This window comes from Artemia franciscana, chromosome 16, assembly GCF_032884065.1.
Source record: "Artemia franciscana chromosome 16, ASM3288406v1, whole genome shotgun sequence".
NCBI classification, from domain to species: Eukaryota; Metazoa; Arthropoda; class Branchiopoda; order Anostraca; family Artemiidae; genus Artemia; species Artemia franciscana.
Window position 1 is genome coordinate 37,010,889 of NC_088878.1, and position 19,766 is coordinate 37,030,654.

The 19,766-nt window shown below is 32.8% G+C and overlaps 1 protein-coding gene across 1 annotated transcript in view; it reads left to right on the forward strand.

Moving 5' to 3' along the window:
- The first annotated feature begins 513 nt into the window (after positions 1-513).
- LOC136037408 (beta-1,4-glucuronyltransferase 1-like) overlaps positions 514-19,766 on the forward strand; it is a 66,417-nt gene continuing 47,164 nt past the window's right edge. The window contains exon 1 of the mRNA XM_065720161.1: positions 514-616. The gene's annotated coding sequence lies outside the window, so the exon portion shown is untranslated. The remainder of the gene's footprint in view (positions 617-19,766) is intronic.

Genomic DNA, 19,766 nt, shown 5'->3' on the forward strand with positions numbered 1-19,766 from the left:
CTATAAAGCAAAATTCTAACTATCAGTTTCAGCACTGCAAGAAGAAAAAACACACTAATTTACCCTCAGACTGATATCTTGAACATTCCTCAAATACAGACTTAACCAATTTACCGACAACGGATTTTGTAAATTTGTTTTTCTTATAGCATACCATGTTTAAAATAGGCTTAATTTTCTGAATTATAAATAAAAACTCTCGTTAGTATTTAGGCAATTTTTCATTTTTCAAAATCTTTTTAGCAACATTTGATATCGTTCTTAAATACACTTCATTTCAAGACAGCAGATTTATTCAGAAGATACAATGTGCCAATTTCATAAGAGTGAATTACTAGTTTTTTTAATACTAGATAATGCTAAAATAATGCTTAAAAGTAAAAAATAAAGATCATACTTAGGCAACACGACTGTATTTAAAAAAAGGTCGGCATTTTCGGCTCTGGGCAGTAGTGCTAGAGGCGCGAAGAGCCTCCAGATTTCAGAACTATAGACAAGCAGGAGAAAATTTTCAGATTAATTTCAGCAGTCAATGCGTCAACACTGAAAGGAGAAGTACTTTTCTGACTGTGAATGACTTTTTAGGATAAACTCTATCTGGATAAGAAACGAACAGGTGAATAAACTTATCATATCGTTATTATAAAGGAGCTTGGTTTAGTTTGTACTATAGAATAAAATCAGATAGAAATTGATTCCACATTCAATGCTCTATAAGAATATGATAATAAATACTGGTACAATTGTTCCCAGCAGTGTTGTAATTTCGTCTAGATCCGGGGGGGATGGGGGCAATGTTGGTGCCAATTTTCCCAAATCTAGTGAAAATGACAATGTGAACTGAAAAATGAACTAGTAGTACCAAATAGGGAAAGAAATAGCCTACTAAAGAAAGCTGACTACTTTTCTGGAAGCTATGTTAGTTTTGACAAAATTTTGAAGACACTAAATTTCACCTAATGTCTGGGGGGGAGAGTAAACCAGTAATCGTATCACAGTTCATATTATTGACTTACCAATAAAGTAAACATATCACTTGATGCCTTTTTTATGCTCTTTACGAATATAATAATTGCTTGTATCGCAAATTCAAATTTAAGCACTTTTTGAGCTCTTATAAATGACGATTTTTCAATTAAAGTATGAGATATCGGTCGATTTCGAAAAAATAATACTGCGTTTTCTTAGCGCCGTTTTCTCGATCTTTTTCGACGAAATAGTAGTAGGCCTAGACTACTATATTTTCGCAGTGCCAAAATTATTTGTAGTTACGTTAGTTTGGGTCAAAAAGTGTTTAAATTTGAATTTGCGATAGAAGCGATCGTCATATTCGTAAAGAGCATAAAAAAAGGCATCGTGTAGTATGTTCACTTTTTGGTAAGTCAATAATATGATTTATGAAACGCTTACCAGTAAACCAAGGTCTGAGAGGGGCAGTTGTCCCTCCCAATTTCTGATGCATTTTTGAAGAATTTTTGTAGCCCCCTCCCCTCCCCGAAAAAAATCTTATGCGACAACCCCCGAAAAAAAATCCTGGGTACGGTCTTGGTTGTTTCATTTTGGGGTGGGGGACTGGGATGAAATTTTGATGGAAATGATGACAAAAAGAGCATTGGAGAACCAAAGCATATTGTTCTTCTATCTGATTTCCGTCTCATGCCATAGATTTACCAGAGTTCCATTTTAGGGGCTTACCCCCTCAGAAGTTAACACTATAAAATTCTGAAAACTATTTTAAAACTTATTGAAATATTTATATCACTCTTAAAAGCTCTTCACTTTACTATTCCCCCTAACCCTGACGGTCAATTATACAGGCCAAATTTTATATTCTTCATGATTTTCCATACGTGACTCTTTTCTTCAAATTAATTTAACGGCAAAAAAGAAGCGTCGGGGAAATTCGTGAAGTGTTTTAACGCCACCGTGGTTTTACGCCACCATATGTTTTCCACCACCTTTCAATTCAGGTAGGTCAGAATAAACATAGACATAAGAACAGACATAAACATAGACAGAGACATGGACATAGACTAACCTAACCTAACTGTCTATTCTGACCCAACTAATCCTATTGATGATGCAAGATGTCCTGGGTGGCGGAAAACACCCGGTAACAGAAAACCGTGGTGGCGTTAAAATAACCACGTCGGAGGAATTCATGGAGAGTTTGAGTTATGTGTTTGATTATCGGGGAAAAAAACACAAAATAAAAAACGGAAAAGTATAAATTATGTGTCATATAATACACTCGAGAAGTGAGGTTTGGTCAATGCTAATGAAATGGAACAAAATATGATGAAAATTTAATACTTTAGTAACAAAATTATGAAAACTGCAATAAAGAATTATGGAAGGAGGACCGCCCAGAGCGCGTTATATTGAATACGTAACCTAAACTAACCTAATCTAATCAAAATACCAACTACATACTTAATCAAACCATAGCTATGATGTAGTTTCCCGCCGAGCCGAAGCTAATTGTCTGGTATAAACACCGTAAAAACCGGGTACTGTCTCATTTTCACGGTACAAGTGTGAATTATATAACATATAAGTACATTCTATTTCATAACCATGTTTCCCTTTGAAGTTCCGAGCCATTAAACTAATATTACTTATGTATTATACCAAACACACTCAAGAAGTGAAGTTAGGTTAACCATTATGAAATATACCAAAATTTGACGAAAATATAATACTTTAATTTATATTGTAATATAATTTGGGCTACATATTTGCGTATTAGGCAGGGGGCTAAGTAACCGAACTTTACCATCACCCCCTAATACACACATATATAGCTCAAATTATACAAGTCCAATGCATTCTGTCACCTGTCATTTGTCTTTGTGGCTATGAAACCGGTTTTCTCAGATCTTACATTCAGCAAACTTCTTGTTTGTGTTTGGTAAAATACATAGGCCTAATTACCTAAGTGAAATCGTTATTCAACTCTGTTGAATGAGGACTTTACTTTTGGACGAACTGAAAATGTACAATTTGATCATCGTGATTACGATTATTGGATCAAAATCTATTGAATTGAAACGAATTATTGAAAGCTACTCCAACTAATTATTTATTAGTAATAATCTATTAATTTATTAATCAATTAATTATTAATCAATTAATATTTATTATTAATCTATTGAATTGAAACGAATTATTGAAAGCTACTCCAACTAGTTATTTATTAGTAATAATCTATTAATTTATTAATCAATTAATTATTAATCAATTAATATTTATTATTAATCTATTGAATTGAAACGAATTATTGAAAGCTACTCCAACTAATTATTTATTAGTAATAATCTATTAATTTATTAATCAATTAATTATTAATCAATTAATATTTATTATTAATCTATTGAATTGAAACGAATTATTGAAAGCTACTGCAACTAATTATTTATTTATCGGGCTTTGGAGTTCAATAAGGTGCAATTCCTCATTAATAGATAGAAAATTTTGTACTTGTGTATTATACCAAACACAGTCGAGAGGTATGCTGAATGAACGAATAGAGAAAACCGGTTTCATAGCCTCAAAGACAAATGAGGGGTGACAGAATGCATTGGACTTCTATAATTTGGGCTATATATTTGCATATTAGGGGTCGGGGGTAAGATTAGGTTACGTTACCCCCCCCCTAATTTGAAAATATAGCCCGAATTATATTATTATATAAACTAAAGTAATATATTTTCATCAAGTTTTGGTATAGGCTATTTCATTATCAAACAGATCATGGTAATGAACTGTAAGGAGCGACTCGGCCCAGTAGTAACCCGAAACTCTAAAAAACGAAGTTTTAATATGAATAGATACATAAAATGAATCAGCTTATTATGCTGATTCCAAATATGTAAGATTCGTTAAGTTTAATGTTATCTATCAAAAGTTACGAGCCTTAGAAAAATTTGCCTGATTTTGAAATAGGGAGAAACACCCCCTAAAGTTGATGGACGCTTAATGAAATTCACACCACTAGCGTACCAGAGGACCCTACTAAAGAAAGTTTCAAGCTCCTATCTATAAAAATGCGGAATTTTGCTATTTTTGCCAGAAAACGGATCACGGATCGGGAGAGGGTGAATTCGAACGGAAATTAAAAGTTCAAGTACCCTTTTTAAGTCACCAAACGATTAAGAGGCAACTGGGCACCCTCCCATGCCTATTCCCCCCAAATTATATGATTAAATTTTGAGATAGTCCTTTTGTTCAGTATAGTTGAAAGATCAATAATTATGTCTGTAGGTATAAAATGACCCCAACAGAGTCCGTGGGGGGAGGCCTGTAAGTTATGAAATTCGCCCATTGTTTATGTATAGTAGTTGCTATTGGGAAGTATACAGACATTTTCTTTTTTTTTGGGGGGGGGGGTTCTTAGAGTGGATTTCTAAAGGGAGAATATTTTTTGGGGAGGGAAACTCCTGGGGGTGAAATTCCAGGGGAAATGCTGCTGGGAAGATTTGACAGAACTACAGTACAAAATTATTTTTAGTTTTCTTATGTTCTCTTTGCCAAATTTTTCATGTGGAGATGTTCCGAGGGAATTATCCAAGGACTTTTTTCGGCGTGTTTTGATTTCTGGGAAATAATTTCCGTGGGGACGGGAATTTCTGGGATGACTGAGAAACTGATTAGAGATTGAAGTCGTATTCAAATTAAAGAATGAGAAGGACAATTTTGGAAGCTGAATCGTCCAGAAGCAATTTTATAGGCAGGGGGGATTCTCAGCAACGATGGAACTGTCTAGAGGTAGTTTGATTGAGGGGATGCACTTTACGTTGGGTGAAACTTCCAAGATGTTTTCGTGGGGGAGGGGTATATTTCATGGATGGTCAGCCAGATTTACAGGCATTATTTGAAGAACGAACAGAAATTATTCCATATATGAAGGGTTGCCCCCTCCTCTATGCCTTGCTTTTTCCGCTAATGTTCGACTGTTTGTCCCAATTCTGTAAGAGCGTCTACTGAAACACGGGGGTCGTTTAATTAGAATAGGAAGATTTTTTTAAAGTGCTAACAGGAAAAGACAAAGAAAAGACAAATGATAACGCTTACAATAAAAAAAAATATCAAATATTGATCAAACACTTATAAAGAGAAAAAAAAAAACAGATACAAAACACTTGCTAAATAGTTTAGCCTATAAATCATCAAGAACCAGGACTGTTACTAAAAAACGGAAATAAATTGTGGCCTATAAGGATAATTTTCGCCTTGTCTTCAAATGTTTTATATTTTTTCTTTATACAGACTACAGGATCCTTCACTTTAAGCTTTAAAACAATCTCAGTGTTACTAAAAGAAAGGGGGAAACCCAAGTAAAAATTTGCAAAATTTAAAATAAGAAACTTTAATGGGCGAAAGATCAGAAGGTCTGAAATTACGGAAGAGGAGGGATGGGAACAATACGTGAGGCAGAGCGACAGCGCTATACATACGACCAAGGACGTCCCAACGGTAAAGACCCCGAAAACGAATTAAAAGACCAAATGCCTTGCGTAGTTTCATCTGAACATGCTGAACCAGGACTGGTTTAAAATCTCTTTTCGAAGCAGCATAAGGTAATCCCAAATAAGTGACTATTGGCGACGACTGGAAAATAACACCATTGCCACAATCGAGAGTCGCCCTGACATTATCCTCTAAACAATTTACAACAAAAAATTGACATTTTACAAAACTGATAGAAAGGCCCAAACTTTTTAAACAATTAATTAAAATATTAAAATTAGAAACAAGACTAGACTTGGACCGGCTTAGAAGGATAATGTACTGAATAAATTTACCAAAATTAATATCCAAATTTTGTTTTAATTTTTCACGTGCAGTGAGCCAAACTCGAACCTGAATGAGTTGAAAAACGTTCAGAAATAAAATAAAAAACAGTTTTTAACTGAAAGTTAGGAGCGACATTAAAACTTAAAACGAACAAAAATTATTCCATACATGAAATAGGCTGTCCCCTCCTCAACGCCTTGCTCTTTACGCTAAATTTTTTATTATTATAAAAAGTAGAGTTGTGACAGAGTCAAACTTTAGCGTAAAGAGTGAGGCGTTGAGGAGGGAACAGCCCCTTTTATATACAGAATAATTTCTGTTCATTTTAAGTTTTAATGTCGCTCCTTACTTTCAGTTAAATAAAACTAAAAATGATTAACAGAACTTCATTTCTTGATTTTGCTTGATATGATACATAAGTACCAAAAATTCTTGGAATTGTATCGATTAGTATAAATTAACAGTATTTCTGGTTAGTTTCAAAGGTTTTATGGGTTTTTAAGATTTTTTTCATGAAATTCTTTTTGATGTTCAAACTGCACTCAATAGAGCAGGACAATTGCAACTCTTTAATTACTTCTCCTTAAAAACACTTCTTTCCACAATTTCATGTTCCGGACATTCATTATCCATTAATTTTAAGGAAATGATTGACAGTTACCTGTTATTTCCTTTCAATAGTTATGCTTTAAATTATACTTGTTACTCTAAGGAAATGGTAAGATCATGAAAAACTGAAATTATTCACTGTTGTTTGCTATCCCTATTTTTTCTCGTAGCAGTGTTTTAACGCCAGCGCGGTTTTCCGCCACCATATGTTTTCCGCTACCTTTTAATTCAGGCAGGTCAGAATAGACATAGATATAGACATAAACATAGACACATATATAGACATAGACAGAGACAAAGACATAGACATAGAAATAGACTAACCTAAACTGTCTATGCTGACCCAACTAATCCTCTTGATGATGCAAGATTTCCTAATTGGCGGAAAACCGCGGTGGCGTTAAAACACTCACACCCTATTTTTGGCTTAGTGCCGATGTCGAAAAATTTACCGGTCCAATATATTATTTTATTTTGGTGGGGGGGAATAAAATGGCAGAAAGGTGAAGTTTTTTAACCGACGTCTCATGTTTTTTTTTTTTTTTTTTTTTTTTGTTTTTTTTTTTTTTTTTTTTTTTTTTTTTTTTTAGAGAAGTGTGTTTAGGAATAATCTTAGGGGAAATTTCTTTTCCCTTCTTGATTTTAGCTATGGTCCTCATGATTCTGAACGCCAACAAGATTACTAGATCTTTCCAAATTATCTCAAATTAACCTATCAAATTATCCTTCAAATTCTGGATTTGATTTCCTTCAAAATCCGGGAATCGTCCTTCAAAATCTCTGACAAAAGTAGGAGATGATGCCCTCAGTCTCTATTCCACCCTTCTGTGTATCGGTGTCTAACAATAAAAAGTGAGCGTAACTCGAACGACAAAGGGAATTGGATAATTTTACTAATGAGGGAAGGGGTAATATCTTGAACATTCTATCTCATGCCCAAAGTTTCTATTTCCAAGGGTTTACTTGATGTTATGTTTTTTCGGAGTGGGGGGGGGGGTAGGGGGCCTCTAGCATGGTGTATATACACTTTAGACTTGTAATCATTTCACGAATATTATGGCTGCAGCGGTAGCTCCAACCACAGATTGATATAGATGTATCACACGTTCACTCTGTCGTTCACTAATTGCAATTTCTGTTCATGTGAGGTTTCATATGTTCCTTCGCAGGTAATTTCTGTTCGTTTTTCTGACGAATTTCTGTTCGTCTTCAGTATTCAACTTTTTCTGTATTTTTCGTTGTTGAAAACATTAATTTTTAATAACTATCTAGGGAATAACCTAAATGAGAAATTGTGATCTAATATATGAGCTCAACTATTGAAGCAGTATGACCAATTTTTTCTGTATTTGCAAAATTATAGCCAATCAGGAATTTGGGACCAGGGCCCCTGTTCACGAAAAAATAGGGAAAAACTAAAATATTTTTTTTAATGAAGAGGTAAAAAAAATATATTTTCAAAAATCTAGGAGGAATATTTTGTTTATCTAAATGAAAACACTGAAGAAGTATCAAAAATCTAAGAGGAGGATTTTGTTTATTTTTCTAAATGAAAATGCTGAAAAAGTATCGGAAATCTAGGAGGAGGATTCTTTTTATTTTTATAAATGAAAATTCTGAAAAGTATCAAAAATCTAGGAGGAGGAGTTTGTTTATTTTTCTAAATGCAAATGCTGAAAAAAGTATCAAAAATGTAGGAGGAGGATTTTGTTTATTTTTCTATATGAAAATACTGAAAAGGATAAAAAATCTAGGAAGAAGATTTTGTTTATTTTTCTATATGAAATTACTAGAAAGGTATCTAAAATCTAGGAGGAGGATTTTGTTTATTTTTCTAAATGAAAATACTGAAAAACGTATCTCTCAAAATCTATGGGGGTAATTGCCCTGGATTTGGGGCCCCCGTTGGGAACTGGAACAATACTGAAATAAATAAGTAAGAAAAAAAGTGTTAAGGAAAGAATTACCCAAGTCTTTGGCAATGAGATTGAATTTCGACATATTGACGAAATTAATTGCAACCGGTTCAAAATTACCAAAAAGGCCATAGCATCTTGTTAATGCCCGAATTCACCGTATTTCCAAAGTCTATAGCTGGTTTTAGTAACTGATCTCCAAGTCCATTATTTTCACAATCCGTGACAAATTTTATCGTAAGGATTATGTGTGTCCTACTGCCTGTAAAGACATTCCACGCTTGTCTACCTATATAATAGAGTAAATTTGGACACAGCACATTTTTTAAGTACCGAGGACAGTGAAATGAAATCGAATTTTTTGAATTGGGAATTTAAATAACCATATATATCTTAAAAATTAGGAAACATTTTTGATGAAAAATACCTCCATATGTACTTATACAATTTTCGCAGTAGTGGCTGCCAAATAAAAAAAAGGAAACATAGGTGAAAAATTTGCAAAAAAAGTGAAAAACATATCGCACTAAATATCTAAAAAACAGGGGCATAATTTGCTATGGGGCACAGGGTGCAACTGCCCCTCCCGAATCTCAATTTTCCCCACCCTCTAGACCCCAGTTGCCCCTCGTCAGCTGAAATTCAATTTCTCCCAAAATCTTGTCAAACCTAAGATAAGCCTGCATAATTCAAGCATCCACAGAAACGGGTCGGTTTTATTTAGTAATGGTTTTGGTTTACAAGAGAACAAGAGAAATTACCTTCAATTAATTCCGTGGTAAAAAATTGTGCTTTAACTTCATCGGTTTTGTTTACCTTTATGGTACTATGTGGCTCATTTTTCAGTTTCTGTTGTCATTTTTCAGCATTCACTGGATTTGGAAAATGGGCTCCAACTTTACCCCCTCCCCCTCAGATTTTGAAGAATATACGCCATTGTTAAAAAGATACAGCTTTCCTTTGAAGTTGTACCTGTCTTTGGGAATCAATAGATTGTTAATGTTTCCATTCTTGCGCGCCAAACCCTTGTCAAGTTCATCTAATTTGTTATGCCTCTTTCTTTCCACGATTAAAAGTGGCGACACTGACGAAAATGTCATACTGCCCTAAAGACTTCGTAATTTTGAAAAAAAAAAACAAAGGAAAAATCTCAGAAAAACGTGGTTTTTCCGCGTTGGGTCCATGATGCAACAGATATTTGTATTTTCGTGTCCTTGGTAGGCTACTTGTCTGAATTTCAAAATATTAACGAAATTAGATACAACCTGTTTAACGCACAATGACCCATAAAAGATTGTTGACACTTGCCTCCGTCTTATTTCTAAAGTCTATAGTTATTTTAGTAACTGGTTACAAAATCCATCACGCTAACAACACGTGACTATCATAAGGATATCTCTTGGTTGCAACAGTCCTCTATAATGCCCACCCGAGCTCACACAACAATACGTCATAAAAAAAAGTCGAAAACAACACATTCTTGAGAATTGTAGGGATATTTATTTGGTCTTTGCTCCCTCTCCCTATATGTATTTTCATATTAATACAGCGTAGTTATTCTTGGATGTATCAAGATGACTGTTGAGCAAGAGTCTCATGGATGCTCAATGCACATAATCATTTATTCTATATACCAAGGATATTAAATCAAAAATATTTCCCACCCCCTTGACCTATCTTAAGTCTGTTAGTACGCAAAAATAATTATTTTTGTATATTTTTCTGTGGTCTCTTTGAAAATTACTACGTTATTGCTTGAACAAAGGGTTTGTTGAAATATTATGTTTTGTTAATTACAACAGATAGCAGATGTAACAAATTCCTTTAACATGAGTCCTCAAACAGCTCTCTATGATGTTCCATTGCCCCGCTAGCAGCAGAGAAGAAAAGAAAGGGGCTACGTGTTTCTCATGCTAAAAGTGATTGTTCCTGTTGTCCAAGACAGGGGACTCTAAGTTTCATGTTAAATTTGACAACTCTTTGCCAATTGCAGCCCAAACAGCAATAATATATTGATTCCCAAAGACAACTAGCCTATACCTTCATCAAGCTGCCCTTTCCTGTTTTAATTAAAGGGGGCTGCCCTTTCCTCGATCCTCACTCTTTACGTTAAAGTTTACGTAAAGAATTTTTTAGAAAGAATTTTCCGTGGGGAGGAAAGTTTCTGAGGAGAATTTTCCGTAGGAAATTTCTAACGAAGGGGGGTTTGGATTTCCTGTCATGATTTGGAAAACGGTCAAAAGTTAAAACTAGTTTTTTTCTCCTGAAAATAAGGAGCAACATTAAGAGTTAAAACGAACATAAATTACTCCGTATATTAGGCAATTGCCCTTGCTCAAACATCGCTCTTTACGCTAAAGTTTCACTTTTTGCCCCAATTCTTTAATAACAACTCCTGAAATACATTGGCGTTTGAAAATGAATGAGAAGGATTTTTAAAGAACTTTGAAACTTTAGCGTAAAGAGCGTAACTTTAGCGTAACCCCCCTTTAACCTTCTTAACCTGCTTACTACAATACGTTTTTTGTTTAATTTTAGCTAATTTTTATTCACATTTCTTGTTTTGAATTTCGCACTTATTACTACCAACAAATGCATAGCTGTAAATAGAGGACTTTTCTTTAAAAATTGACTTCCTCAACGTTCTAATTTTTCAAGATAGGCATGGTTCTGTAAGTCGTCACTTAGCCATTTCAAACACTTGCATTTCACGTTCACTGTCTTTGGTATTCCAAACCAGCTATATATATATATATATATATATATATATATATATATATATATATATATATATATATATATATATATATATATATATATATATATATATATATATATATATATATATATATAAATATATATATATATATATATATATATATATATATATATATATATATATATATATATATATATATATATATATATATAAATAAAATTCACTTCCTCAAAGTGAAATTTTTGTCTCTGATGACTAGACATTGAGCAACATTCAAACTTATATTACATGTCCCAAAATTTCGATTAAATTACATGGAGAAACCCAAGATGTTATGATATACCGTTGGCAGAGAATGTACAAGATTGGCTGTATGCCCGGTATTCTACAGCATTAGAGTTCAGTTCATAAGGTTTAGGAAATATAAAAGCTATACGATAGTGTAGGAAAGTGTAAAAACTGGGATTAATGTCGGGAAAGAAAATAGCCAACGTCATCTATTGTTTAGCACGTATTTGACCCCGAAACTATTCCATACTTATATTTTTAGATACTTCGGAATGTAAGGGAGGGTAAACAATTCTGTCCCAAGTAGGCCTACCATCTTAAAGTCGACTAGCCTACTCAACCATCCTAGGTTAGTCAAGCTAACCTACGCCTACTTCGTGTAGACTGGATTAGTTTAGCTTTGGACTTAGGATTGCAGATTATTCATATGTATAAGGTACTAACAAAGAATTGACACATAGAGATCGCCCAGTTTAACATTATTTGTATTTAGTGTTACATCTTTGGAAACACCCATTCTTAGGTGCTAGGAGATGATAGATGCTCTCACTATTTTTCTATAATCTTTTTACAAGTAAGAAGTAAAAAAGCAAGTAAAAAGCAAGTTTAAAAGTTCAAAATGTAAAGTGAAAAAGTAAAAATAAAAAAAAACAAAAAAGTAAATAAAAGTTAAAGTTCACAAGTAAGAAGCAAGTTCCTTCAGCCTTGAAGATTGACTGTCTTCTGACACGAACATTTTTGAAGAATATTACATAACACGGAGAACATTCAAGGCTTTTTGTTATCCTTAGTAATTCAATCAAAATAAAAACATCCCCCCCTTGGACTAAGTTTAGGTCTATTTATATCAGAAAACTGTGACTTTTTAAGATATGCCCTTTGGTTGTTTCAAAACTATGAAGTTCTTAGAACGTACCACATTTTCGTTTGTGTCGGACGTTGAACTGAGAAAACAGATAAACCTAATTATTTGACTTTGACAATGATTTTCGTCTGCAAAATTTCAAATACCAACAATCTGTAGATTCTCAGTGACATCTACATCTCCAAAAGAAAGTTACAACTTCTTAAGCTGCTTTGGTTCCATATGGCGTTACCATAGTTGTTGCTGATTTTCCATCCAATTTTTTAAACTTTTTTCGAAGCTTGCTAACCCCCCTTTTGTTCATCTTCAGTTGACTAGGTTCATACGTAGGGGACTAGAGGGTTCTGTACCTCTGCCCGGTTCTTAAACTTCATAATTCGTGGATTTAAAAAAATATACTGCGTCCCCTCCTTCACATTATTTCTTCTATATGCCACTGATAAAAACAAAAATTCTCTTCTAATTCTTTTAAAAAAGAAGGCAAATATTAATATTTTATAAATTAATAATAAATAAAACTTATAAGTAAATAATAAATAAATGAAAGTAATAGATTTGTGGTCGTATCTTTAATGCCTCAATACATTCTAAGACCACACTGGATACAAATAAAAACTTTCTTCTAATTCTTTAAAAAAAGAAGGCAAATTCTAATATTCATGAAATTAAGAATAAATGAAATTAATAAAAAAGTAATAAATGAAATTAATAGATTTGTGGTCGTATCTTGAATGCCTAATACATTCTAAGACCTCACTGAATACAAACAAAAACTCTCTTCTAATTCTTGAAAAAAAGAAGGCAAATTTTAATATTCAAACCTGTATTTTGATGCAAGAGGGTAGAGTACTCCTTCAAGGGTAAAAGATTGAAAGTTCTTAAGCCCAACTGGCCAGACATGAACTGATGTTCAGTTGCTTTGATGTTCCCATTGAAGTAACTCTAATAGCTTCTTTTCCCTACGTGGATCAGTAGCGACAATTGTATTTATTGTTACCGGTGGCAGTTTTATTTATTTTTAGTTTAGCATTTTTTCTTTTTATCATGTGCTGAGGACGCCTAGTTCGGATACAGGCGAAATATCCGCGTTGTTTTAGTCTTTCCTCTCTACAGGTCGTAGTCTCGTTTGAGGGTTTTTTTTGTGGAGTTTTATCCCTCTTGGTTGTTTAAGGGTAAAATAATTTTAATGCATTTATAAAAGTTATAAGTTTACTTTAAAAGCCTCAAAGTAGATTTGTTTTTCAATACCCCCCACAACGCCCCTTTTTCGCTCATGATTCTTTAGGATTTTTGCTTGGGAAGAAAATGGAGACTGGGTAGAAAAACAATTTCTGATCACGGGCTTTGTCTAATGGTCTCGAATAAGATTAGAACATAAATTGTTCAAATACCTTATCTGGGGTTATTTTCTTTTTAAACTGAAGTTAATGAAACTGGGCTTTTTGGGTCTCGAACTTGATACCACTTTGGATACGACCCGCCATCCTTCTATGTCCCGAGAGTTGAAACAACCTTGTCTTAATACAGACAAGAGAATTTAACAATTAGAATTTAAGAAAAGTTTAGGAAGTTCAACACGACAAAACATGAGACCTCTTGGACATCTCCGGACAAAACATAAGACCTCATGGACCTCTCTGGACAAAACATGATACTTCTTGGACCTCTGTGGACAAAACACGAGACCTCTTGGACATCTGTGGACAAAACATGAGACCTCTTGGACCTCCGTGGACAAAACATGAGACCTCTTGGACCTTGAGCAAATTGATTCATGAAGACAAGTTTGGATTTAAGAATTTATGTTTGAAACAACAAAACGTTCACGAGACTGAACTTCTCTTGCTCGAGGCCTTGTAGCCCTTTTATCTCGTTGTTAAGACACTAGGCAATAACAAGGTGTTGTGTCTCAAAGAGAGTGTTTTGTGAGAGAAACAGAGAGAGAGATAGAAAAATCAAGGTGTTGTAAAATCTAGTTCAGAGTGTTGTTTTCATGAGACATTTTATCAGTACAATTTCGCGGCAAATGTTGCCATTTGGGCTATGTTCGCGCCATTTAGGCAAACTTTTTAGGTGATTGTGCGTCAAACTTTTTGAATCACCGCATGTTTCAAACAATTTTTTTGAAAATGCTTTCGGCGCATTTTCGCTTTTATGGTCCGGCTATTTTACACCAGGCATGTGGCAACACTGCCTTTGGCTATATGACATGATTCTGAAATACAATTAGTTTTTAATTAACTGATATTGAAGTAATACTTGGATTCATATAATGATCTGGGTATGGTTCTCATTTCTTTCAAACTAAACAGATGGCTCAGTTTTAGAGGCTAATGGTTATGATGTTGCCTCGACAAAACATGATATATCTGAGTTTGGACAATTAAAATTATTCTGGATAATGAGATGGGAAGAGAAAGTAAAGATTGTGGGGATTTTCTTTTTGAACCTGAAAGTATATTCATTTTTTAATTTAATGGAGAGAAGGAGATATTTACCGAAGATGGTTGAAGCCTTACCAAGAAATGGATCCTGTGGTGATTCTCCATAAGCTGTCTATGTCAAATCCAGTGATAAATTGCCCAAAATCAACAAAAATTGGAGTATGTGACTAAGGATACTTGAGTGGTTTTTTTTTCGGAGAGAGAAGGGAGCTTTTCAAAAGTAGATGTTTCAAAGAGAAGTTAAAGAGGAGGGAGGTGGCTCTTCAAAAAGAGAGTGAAGACGTTTTGACTCTCGTCCGCCAAAGCCTGGCATATACACAATGATTTAAGATTGATTTTCTAAGATAATATTTTCACTTCACAATAATATAATAATATAGATTAATAACCATAAGCTCGCAACTCAAAAAACAATTAAGTCCCCCCAATAATGCTCCATGGCAGGGAAAATAGGGGAGACGATTATGAGATAAGGATGGTTCTTCCTTAATCTCCATACGGGGAGTTAAAATTTTTCTATCTTCTATACTGTCTGAGATGCAACCTAGTTTATACAGGGGTGAAAACAGGTTTCACCCGTTTTCGACAGCCAAAACCTAGCACAGACATGCTAGAATCACAAGACTCTGTAAGCAGAACTGGAAAAAACGCAAAGAAGACCTCTTCGTGAATTTCTGTATCCTCAGCTATTGCTCCCTTTCCAAAATTAAGAAAAATCACTATCATGCGATTTTCTCCAAAACTTGCAAAATGTAGACCCTCGGTTTGATGGACATTACACAGCGTAATTATTCTCGTACATTTTCAATAGCTGATGAAAATGTACCGTTTCCGACAGCCAAAACCTAACACAGACCTTGTAAGCAGAAATGGAAAAAAGGGAAGAAAGCAGAGTTTAAAAGACCTCTTCTTGAATTTCTGTATCCTCAGCTATTGCTCCCTTTCCAGAAAAGAAGAAAAAAATCCTATTATGCGATTTTCTCAAAAACTTGCAAAATGCAGAACCTAGGTTTGAATTGTGGACATTACACAGCGTAATCTTTCTCGTACTTAGCCAAAATCTAACACAGACATGCTAGAGTCACAAGACCTTGTAAGCACAACTGGAAAAAACGTGAAGAAAACGGAGTTTGAAAGACCTCTTCGTGAATTTCTGTATCCCTTGCCCAATGCTCCCTTTCCAAAATTGAAAAAAATCGCTATTATGAGATTTTCTCAAAAACTTGCAAAATGCAGAACCTAGGTTTGAACTATGGACATTACATAGCATAATTTTTCTCGTCCTTTTTTTACTGCTGTCGAAAACGTACCATTTTCGACAGGCAAAACCTAACACAGACATGATAGAATTACAAGACCTTGTAAGCAGAACTGGAAAAAACGCAAAGAAAACGGAGTTTGAAAGACCTCTCGTGAATTTCTGTATCTTCAGCTATTGCTCCCTTTCCAAAATTGAAAAAAAATCATTTTCATGCCATTTTTCTCAAAAACTTGCAAAATACAGAACCTAGATTTGAACTGTGGACATTACACGCTATAATTTTCTCGTACTTTTTCTCCAAATTCTTCTGGAAAATTCTTGGTTCTCTGAATACCTTTCTCGCTTGTAAAATTTTTGTGCGAGGTCTTAGGAAGTAAACTTATCCTAGTCAGTGGCGTTATTCCATGAAAATGTATGGGAGGGCAAAATATTAAAAATCTAGGGGTGGGGGGAGGATTTATTTTTTCAAATCTTGAAATGAAAATACCAAAAAAGAAGTGTTTCAATGTACGTTTCCCTCAAAAAGATGCTCTTCAAAATGTAGAGAGAGACGCGCAGATCTAGGTAGAAGAAATGCCCTTTGCTTCCCAATTTATGCCCTTGGAGGGCCTTTTAACTTGCTCAAAAAACCATTTATTAGGGATATAATCAAAATATACACAGGGTGTGGAGAGTAGGGGATCGGATAGTTTTGAACTCTAAAGATGACTTCCATAAAACAACTTTACAAAAAGTGCATTTTTGGTTCCAGGATAGGGTCGACCGGACCAATCCGGTGTAGGGCAGGAATGTAGGGCATCTTTGTAGGTACAGACTCAAACATGACTAACTTCTCATCTGGGAGGAAAATAGAATATACATATATATATATATATATATATATATATATATATATATATATATATATATATATATATATATATATATATATATATATATATATATATATATATATATATATATATATATATATATAAATAAGTTGTCTGTGTGTGGATCTGTGGATGGATCAGGTGACGTCATGTTTGTCCGCATATGACGTCTGAATTATTTCACACTAATACAAAAGAAGAAAAAAACTAAAAAAGGTAAAAACTACAAAAAAAACTAAAAAGAAAAAAAAACTAAAAAAGCTAAAAAACTAAAAAAAACTAAAAAAAGGTAAAAATCTAATAACTAAAAAAAACTGAAAAAAAATAAAAAAAGGCAAAAACTACAAAAAAAAAACTAATAAAAAAACTAAAAAAGCTAAAAAACTAAAAAAACTAAAAAAAAACTAAAAAAAAACTAAAAAAAAACTAAAAAAAGGTAAAAAACTAAAAAAAACTAAAAACTAAAAAAGAAAAAAACTAAAAAAAAGGAAAAAACTGAAAAATAAAAGAGAAAAAGAAAACTAAAAAAATATGAATAAATATATATAAAAATAAGTTGTTTGCGGGTTATGTCTGTCTGTCTGTCTGTCGAGTGACGTCGTGTTTGTCCGCATATGACGTCTGAATTATTTCACACTAATACAAAAGAAGAAAAAAAACTAAAAAAGGTAAAAACTACAAAAAAAACTAAAAAGAAAAAAAAACTAAAAAAGCTAAAAAACTAAAAAAAACTAAAAAAAGGTAAAAAACTAAAAACTAAAAAAACTGAAAAAACTAAAAAAAGGCAAAAACTAAAAAAAACTAAAAACTAATAAAACAACTAAAAAAGCTAAAAAACTAAAAAAAAACTAAAAAAAGGTAAAAAACAAAAAAAAACTAAAAACTAAAAAAGAAAAAACTAAAAAAAGGAAAAAACTGAAAAATAAGAGAAAAAGAAAACTAAAAAAATATTAATAAATATAAAAAATATAAATATAAATATAATATAAATTAGCAATCAACAAAGCACCGAGACACAAATGACGACCGGGACACAGGGAGTATAAATGACGACCAGGACATAAGTAAAAAAAAAAAACTAAAAAAACTAAAAAAATGGTAAAAACTACAAAAAAACTAAAAACTAATAAAAAAACTAAAAAATCTAAAAATCTAAATAAATTAAAAAAGAAAAAAAAAGAAAAAAGGAAAAAAATAAAGGAGAAAAACAAAACTAAAAAACGAATGTATATACAGACCGGGACACCGGGATACAAATGACGACCGGGACACAGGGAATATAAATGACGACCGGGACACAGGGACACAACTACAATGGGGACGCCGGGGGGCACAGGGGGATATAAATGACGACCGGGACACAAGGAATATAAATGACGCCCGGGACACTCAAAGAGAAATCACAGACTGGAACACCGGGACACAAATGACGACCGGGACACAGGGAATATAAATGACGACCGGGACACAGGGACATAACTACAAAGGGGACGCCGGGGTGCACAGGGGGATATATAAATGACGATGGCGACTCAGGGAATGGTCGATTAGCAATCACCATCAACAAAGCTCAAGGGCAATCATTAGAATCATGAGGTATAGATCTGAATACGGATTGTTTTCCCATGGACCGTTATATGTTGCATGTTCAAGAGTCGGTAAACCTGACAATCTATTTATATGCACAGACAATGGGACAGCAAAGAATGTTGTATATTCGCAAGTTTTACGTAGTTAAAAACATATATATATATATATATATATATATATATATATATATATATATATATATATATATATATATATATATATATATATATATATATATATATATATATCTATCTATATTCACAGGTGGGACATAGGGACACAACTACAATGGCGCGTAACTAATATGGCGCGTAACTATATATATATATATATATATATATATATATATATATATATATATGTACGCATATATATATATATATATATATATATATATATATACGCATATATATATATATATATATATATATATATATATATATATATATATATATGTACGCATATATATATATATATATATATATATATATATACGCATATATATATATATATATATATATATATATATATATATATATATATATATATATATATATATATATATATATATATATATATATATATATATATATATATATATACGCATATATATATATATATATATATATATATATATATATATATATATATATATATATATATATATATATATATATATATATATATATATATATTTACTATAAAATTTTACTAATATAATTTTACTATAAAAATAAGAAAGAAAAGAAGAAAAAGAATAATAACGTAAATGCTTTGTGACATATGTAAATGTATTTTTGTTTTTAAATCAGAATGTATATATATTAGTACATTAATTGCATGTTTATTATCGGTTATACAATTTGTGCAATCAGTATGGCTTGATTTCCGGTTCAAAATGTGGTTTTGACTCTATTTAAGCCGTAGCTTTTTCTGGGTATTACCGTTAATTTTTGAAGTCTTTTCTAAATGTTTGTTTCCTGGATTATACTTTGAATCATTATTCTTTGGAATAATCATTGGTAAATGAAATACAGGTACAATTGCTTGTATCCCTCCGGTTGAATATGTTGCTTATGAGGATTGTTTAAGAACTTTACTTAGTCACCGTTGAACGCCCACCGGATTTCGCTCCGTACACGTCCTATAATTAAGGACCTCTCTGATAAGTTTTAGACGAATACACAAGGACTATTTACTAAGTACCTTCTAAAGACCGCTGAAGAATTTTGACCTTTAAAGAATGGCGACATGTAGCGAGTTTTACTTAGTCAGCATTGAGTATCAGTACAACTGTTAAACTTAACTTTTGTTAACAACTTAACAAACTTAACATCATTGAGTATCAGTACAACTGTTAAGATATTAGAACCCAAAAACACATTACATGATTTGGGGACCGGGCA